General features: G+C 32.7%; 1 non-coding gene across 1 annotated transcript; it reads right to left on the reverse strand.

The window, feature by feature from the left end:
- Nucleotides 1–4,837: 4,837 nt before the first annotated feature.
- On the reverse strand, nt 4,838–4,945 carry LOC117025421 (U6 spliceosomal RNA). Its single transcript, XR_004423617.1, has one exon. It is a non-coding gene; the product is annotated as a U6 spliceosomal RNA (small nuclear RNA).
- Between the last annotated feature and the right edge of the window lie 2,488 nt (nt 4,946–7,433).

Genomic DNA, 7,433 nt, shown 5'->3' on the forward strand with positions numbered 1-7,433 from the left:
TGACCATGAGGTCTGTGCTTTGTCCAATGGGTCTTCGTGAACCCCTGACTGGAGTGGAACAGCCCACTCTGGCCCGTGGCAGGACGGCACATTCACCTTTGAGTAGCAGTCTTCCATACAAATGCTTAAGAGAGAGATCACCACACTTTAATGAATTGCTCAAAGGAAGTCTATCCCCTTGAGCTTCTTCACATTGGAAAATGGAATAAAAATACTCACCTACAGGAGTAGAATTCTGGGGACAGGCAGGCATGAAAATAACTACACAAGTCAATTTGAAGCATGCAAAGAGCTCCATTGGACTCACTAGCGAAACATAAAAGGTCTTGTTATGTTCATGAGAAATTAATTTGTTTAATTCATCTAATTTCATTTGTATCACAAAATAATAAAATTAAATAATACACGGTTTATTTTTAATTTTAAAAAATCAGATCAAAATGTAGCTGAGATCCAACTTATAAAATGGGAATGTGGTGGTCAAAGAGTATTTGTACTAAGTAAGGGATGGCTTGAAGGGTTTTAGCTTTTCCATAATATCCATTTATACTCCTTCTCCCCCCAAAAAAATACCCAAGTAAATTTATCATCTAGGTTAAAACAGTGTTTTGCCATGCAATGTTTTAAAACATGTTTCCTAACAGCTTTTGTTAATACTAAATTGCCACAAAAAAACCTCTCCTACCAAGAAAAATGGAGATCCCAGGGGACAACAGGAGCCATAGGACTCCATTTGCCTTGGAGGCCACTACAGCTAAGCACCTTGGTTCCCTCTTCCTCCTTTTTTTATTGAGGGTATCTATAGATGAGGACATTTATGAGACAATTGCTGTGAATACCCCAGGACCCCTTGTATCATCAGGGAACCAACTTTCAGACACCCAAAAACTGATTCAGTTTGCATATTAATCATGGTTATACAAATAGGTAATATATGAAAAATAATTCAAAATAGTTGCTTAGAACGCACTTACTCAGTAGCCAACATGTATTAGCTGAAGTTACACAACAAATATTTTAGTAAGGAAATACTTTCCACCCATCCTTCATCATGCATGGTTTCTGTCTTCTGGTAACCCCGCCAAGCAGTGCTTACTTGAAAAATTGAGGCTCAAATGTCTGCAAGCAGCTGTGATTCTTAATACTGTGGTATCTGGACAGTGAGGGTAGATTGGCAAAGTGATATGGAAAAATATAAAGAAAGGGAAGTGTTTCTCTGCCCCGCGAGGATGTATTTTATACAGAGGGTGCCAAAAAAATGTATACACTTTTTAAAGTATTAAAGTTGTCATATTCAATATATACCGTGTTTCCCAAAAAATAAGACCTAGCCGGACAATCAGCTCTAATGCGTCTTTTGGAGCAAAAATTAATATAAGACTCAGTATTATATTGCATTATATTATATTATTATTATATTATATTATATTATATTATATTATATTATATTATATTATATTATATTATATTATATTATATTACAAAGACCTGGTCTTATATTATAGTAAAGTAATACCGGGTCTTATATTAATTTTTGCTCCAAAAGACGCATTAGAGCTGATTGTCTGGCTAGGTCTTATTTTCGGGAAAACATGGTACCAATAACAAAAGACGAATACAAGTCAGGTGTATACATTTTTTTGGCACCTCAGGTATTTTAGGAGGGAAAGTCCACATAAGGAACACACTTATTCATTATGTGCAGTTTTAATGGTTAAGTTCAGGTTAAGACAATATGTGCCTAATATTGATTATTATGTTATTTTTCTTTTTCTTCGTCTTTCAACGGCTAAATCATTATTTGGGTATATAAGTCCCTTCTTTACAGTAATTTTGAAGAGAACTATAGTATGGATACTTCATATTGTGTATATCTCTGGAGGAATTTTTAAGTTGTCAGTGGGTTGTGTCACATTTCAGGAAAAAAGCAAGTCATGTCTTCAGAGAAGAAACTTTCTGTTATCAAGAATGTTGTTCCCCTTGCATCATTGACTTTATCCAACGGTAGCAGCCTAAAATTTCCATAGAAACTGGATCTGATAATGACTGCTAAAAGTGCAGTTCCCATGACAGTATCAGTTGAATTAAAAAGGAAGTATAAATTGTCTTATCAGAATCTTTCCCAAAATGTCCATGTTCTTACAATAATTGCATTTCCTTGTAATAAACAATTTTATTACACATCTGTTGCCCAAGGGAGTGACTTTATAAGAAGGTTTGTGATATCATCATCACCATCACCATAATCCAGCTAATTCGTCTATAAAATTTAAAATTATAGTACTTACTTCATTTGATTGTTAGAGGCAAATGTAAATCTTTCAACAGAGAAGTTTCAAAAACAATGATTTTCCTTCCTTCTCTTCATCTGTTTCTTGATTTCTTTCTCCTTTATTTCTTCCCCTTTCCTTATTTTTTCTTTCTTACTCTCTTGTTCTTTCTCTCTGTACCTTCCTCTTTTCCATACTTCCTCCTTTATATTCCTTTTTCCTCTCTTCCTTCCTCAGACATCTGTTTTTTCCCCCATTCATGTTTGAAGAACACAGGATTAAATCTTATGCTCACAGAGGAATCAGAACATCCTTTATTCTCCCCTATTACTTATTTGGTGTAACTTGCCAATCATTAGTCTGTGGCTACAAGAAAAAATAATTAGGCCAAATCCCTTCTAAGATAAGTGAGAGCCACTGTCTGCACACTTGTAGAGACCCAGTTCTTCTGCAGTGCATTCCAGCCTTGCCCCCCTGATGAGGGAAACTTCCAGGAAGAGCAGAAATTTAACAGGAACGCCAAGATTTTTCTTTCCCCCTCCAAGTGGTTCTGCCTTTCCTGCTAGTGTGTCAGGCAGGGAAAATAGACTGGAGAGACAACTGGATGCAGGCTTGACTAATAAGTCAGGGATGGGAAAGAAATTTAGTTCCTTACTTCTTGCATCCATCTGTCTGGCTTCATTTATTTATTCATGTCTTCACCATTTAATCATCCATTCATACAACAAATATTTATTGCTTCCCTATTATTTCCTCACACTTCCATATGGTGCCACTTATCTTTTCCCTGCTTCATCATGTCATGATTCTAATTATGCCTCACTTGGATTCTCCAATAGCTTCTTATTTGTTCTGCATTCCATCACGATTAACCCTTCCCTCCAACCCATCCTACAAACTTGCTCTTAGCTAAGGGGCTGTTTAAATACTGTTATTCCTATTCTCTTGAACTTCCAGAACCTTCCCAGTTTCATGAAGTAAAACCAAAACTCTTTAGGCTTCAATTCAGGGCCTTATAATCTGGGTTCAATTATTTTACTTTTAAAATGTTACCATGTTCTTAAACCATATTAAACTGTCCTCTTTTTCCCTTCCGTGTTCATGTTATATGTTCCACCTGAAATGCCGTTTGGCACAGAGATCCTTTTCTTCACTTAAATGCCAGATCACCCTTCATCTTCTCCTTCCTGTTCTCCAGCTGGAGGTCATCTCTGGCTCCCCCAAACTCATGGCACTTTATCTGTCTCATAGATTTCTGCACTTCCTATCTAATTTTGTAGTTATATGTATTTATATATGTGTATTTTTTTTGCCCTTGAAAAAATGAGCTCCGTAAAACCAGAGCCCGCCATTCAATTGGTTTTGTAAGAGCAGTGTGATTTATGCATAGGCCTCAACTAAGTGGATGTATGCACTGCAGTACCATTCTCTGTTATTTTTAAGAAGATGTTAAATAATGAACCTATTGTTAATTTCAGCTGTGATGGGCTAATATTATGGTCCAGTAAGAGCCTTTCTAATCATGCCTTTGAAATATTTTCTTGATAAGTACACAGTAGCAGATTCATCAGTCTCAGCAAGATCAGAACCTTTGCAGAATCATAGCTTTCCTTTGGCACACAAACTATTGTCCATCAGCATCTATAGTGACTGTAATGATTATTACCACTCAGATTAAGGGTAAGCAAATCTTTTTTCTCTTCATCCCCTACCAGTCATCTTTAAATGCTTTACATTTTAAATAAATTAAGCAAGTTTCAGACATCAAAAAATATGAAAAGCTATACAATGCAAAGTCTCTTCTCTACCCGTTTCTCATTTACCCAGTGCCCATTATACATTTAAACATATATTATCCCATATTACATTCCTGTGTGTCTTTCCAGACTTTTTTTTGTATCTAAAAGCAACTATGAATAAATTATTTTTCTGTTTTATATCAATGGTACCATATTATACACCCTTTTCTACATTTTCATTTTTTACTTAAAAATGTATCTTGAACATCTTTACAATTTAACATGTACAGTGTGTCATATTCCATTGTGTGGATATACCATAATATATTTAGAATCCCTAGTCAACAGGTAGTTTCTAAATTATTATAATCTATATAGCACAATGAATAAACTTATACATACATCATTTTCTATGTATATGAACACATATGTAAGATACATTCCTAAAAGTAGAATTGGTTGCATACAGGATGTGTGTGTGTGTGTGTGTGTGTGTGTGTGTGTGTGTGTATATATGTATATCTTATAATATATATACACACATATATATGTATGTGTATGTGTGTGTATATAAAATATATATATACACACACATACACATACATATATATGTGTGTGTATATATATATGTTTTATATCTTATAAAAATTATAAGATAGATATTTCAAAATTGCCCTCCATAGAGATTATACCAATTTACACTTTCAACAGCAATGAATGAAAATTTTACTCCCCACAAAAAAAGCATACTTGCCAAGTATGTTTTTAAACTCTTGGATTTTCATCAAGTTGATGGTTAAAAATGGCATCTCTGTTTGTTTTATTTGGTTTACTGTGGAATGCTACGTGAAATTTCAGGTCATCCTTGCACAGGAACTATGCTAATTTTCTCTGTATCACTATAATTTTTGGTAAATGTGCTGCCAAAGTGAGTAGTCCCAGTTTACTTATAATTTGCCTTTCCATTATTGTCAGTAAAATCAATGTGTTTTCATATGCTTAAGAGGCATTTGCAGATTTTCAGTTTTCTTATAAATATTCGTATACTTTGCCTATTTTTCTGTTTATTAAAAAACTTTTAGAATTCTTTATATTTTAAGAAGATAAGCTACAATGTGACTTATAAATATATTTCCCTAGTTCATCATTTAGCCTTTGATATTCAGTATTGTGATTTTTGCCATGTGGGGTGTTTTTATTGTTGTTGTTTTGTTTCGTGTTTAAAAATGGATTCTTAATTTTGAGTCATAGAAAGACTTTTTCCATATTAAGGTTATAGAACATTTCTGTTTTTGTTTTTGTTGTTTGTTTGTTTTTGTTTTTCCTGGTAGGTTTTATGGACTCGTTTCTTTACATCTATGTCTTTGAACTTTGGAATTTATTCTGGTATGAATCTGACAATATTTTTATACCAATATAACTTATTGAATAGGCAATCTTATCTCTACCGATAAAAAATTTATCAAATACTAATTTTTAATGTGTTTGAAAAACACATTTTTAATGTGTAATGAGGTCTATTTTTGAATTATCAATTCTGTTCTAATTATGGAGGCTTACAATATTTTTTACTATTTATGAATGTTAAACACCACTATTGCTCTCTTTTTTCTTTCATATATTTCAAGGTATTTTTTACATTAAAAAGTTTCAATATGTGATTTTTGAGTCAGCAGTTTATTTTGATAGTTGATTTTAAAAATCATGATCATATTAAATTTATAAATTAAGTTAGGAAAAAGTTGATATTCTTATGATGCTAAATTTGTCAAAAAACACAGTAAACTATTCAAGTTTTCTTTTGTCAGAATGATATTAAAAATATCTTCAGAGTTTTGTTAAGTTTATTATTAAGTATTTAGTACTTTTTCTTGCTACTAGAATTTATTTTTTATTAAAGTTTATTGGGGTGACAATGGTTAGTAAAGTTGCATAGGTTTCAAGTGTATAATTCTGTAATACATCATCTATAGATCACATTGTGTGTTCACCACCCAGAGTCAGTTATCCTTCCATCAACACATATTTGATCCCGTTTACTCTAATCTAATACCCCCCTCCCTGTTTACCATCTTATAACCACGAAACGCTTGTCTATGTCTATCAGTTTTTGTTTTTTTGTTTGTCTTGGCCCTTTTTTGCTTTCAGTTCTATATCTCACATATCAGTGAAATCACATGGTTCTCAACTTTTCCTATGTGACTTATTTCATTTAGCGTTATAATCTCAAGATCCATCCATGTTGTCACAAATGGTACTATTTCACCTTTTCTTATTGCCGAATACTATTCCATTGTATATATATACCACATCTTCTTTATCCAATTACCTATGAAAGGACACTGGTTGTTTTCATGTCTTGGCAACTGTAAATAATGTTGCAATGAACATCGGAGCATGTATATCTTTACAAATAAATGTTTTCAGGTGTTTTTGAGTATATACCCAGGAGAGGGATTACTGGCTCACAGGGTAACTCTATTCTTAATTTTTTGAGGAACCTCCACACTGCCTTAGCGGCTGCTGCTTGAAATTTTACCTTTTGTTCTATTTTACCTTCTAACCAGTTATTTGTATAGATGAAAGCATTTGCTTTAATTATATTAACTGTTTTATCCTGCTAACTTGCTGAGTTCTCTTTTTGATTATAGTGACATTTATTAATTATAATGGGTTCTCTCAATATGTCATTCTGTAGTCATCTAACTTGCAAACGGGAGTGGTTATAAATTCTACTTTCCAAGTTTATAATTTATTTTTTCTCTATTTTCTGATTGTGTTGGTTATAACGTTATAAAATAATAAAAATGACAGTGGACTTTTTTTTCTTGTTCTTGATTTAAAATAATTTCATGTTTCCTCAGAAAGCATCCTACTGGTTTATTGTTTAGATGGTTTTTAGACTAAATTAGAAATATTTTCAATTTTTAAAGAAAATGTGTGCCTATTCTTAGCTTATAATTATATGCTATCAAAGAAATTAGTTTGCAAAATGCCTTTTTAGAATCTGTGGTGTTGATTATAATTGTTCTCCCTAAATATTATGAACTTTGATATTAGTTTTTCTAACATTGAACTACTTGTACATTATGAGAATAAAGATCACAATAATTATAATGTATTTCTGGATTCTGTTTGGTAATGTTTATGTGGAAGATTTTAATCAATATTCACATCTGAAAGGTATCTCTAGTTGTCGTTTTGGTACAATTTAGTATAAGGGTTGGTGCCAGTGTTGTTCCTGTTTCATAGAACTTTGAAGTTTTCCTTTTGTTTTATGCTGAGTAATAGTTGAAATAGCCTTGGAATTATCTGCTGGTTTTGGTTTTTGCACAAATTTCCTGTGGAAAAAATCTTAAACTAGTACTTTTGGTGACAGATGCTTGACAAAATTTTTTATTTCTTTTGTGGAAATTGGTCTATT

Source organism: Rhinolophus ferrumequinum, chromosome 7, assembly GCF_004115265.2.
Source record: "Rhinolophus ferrumequinum isolate MPI-CBG mRhiFer1 chromosome 7, mRhiFer1_v1.p, whole genome shotgun sequence".
Lineage (NCBI taxonomy): Eukaryota > Metazoa > Chordata > Mammalia > Chiroptera > Rhinolophidae > Rhinolophus > Rhinolophus ferrumequinum.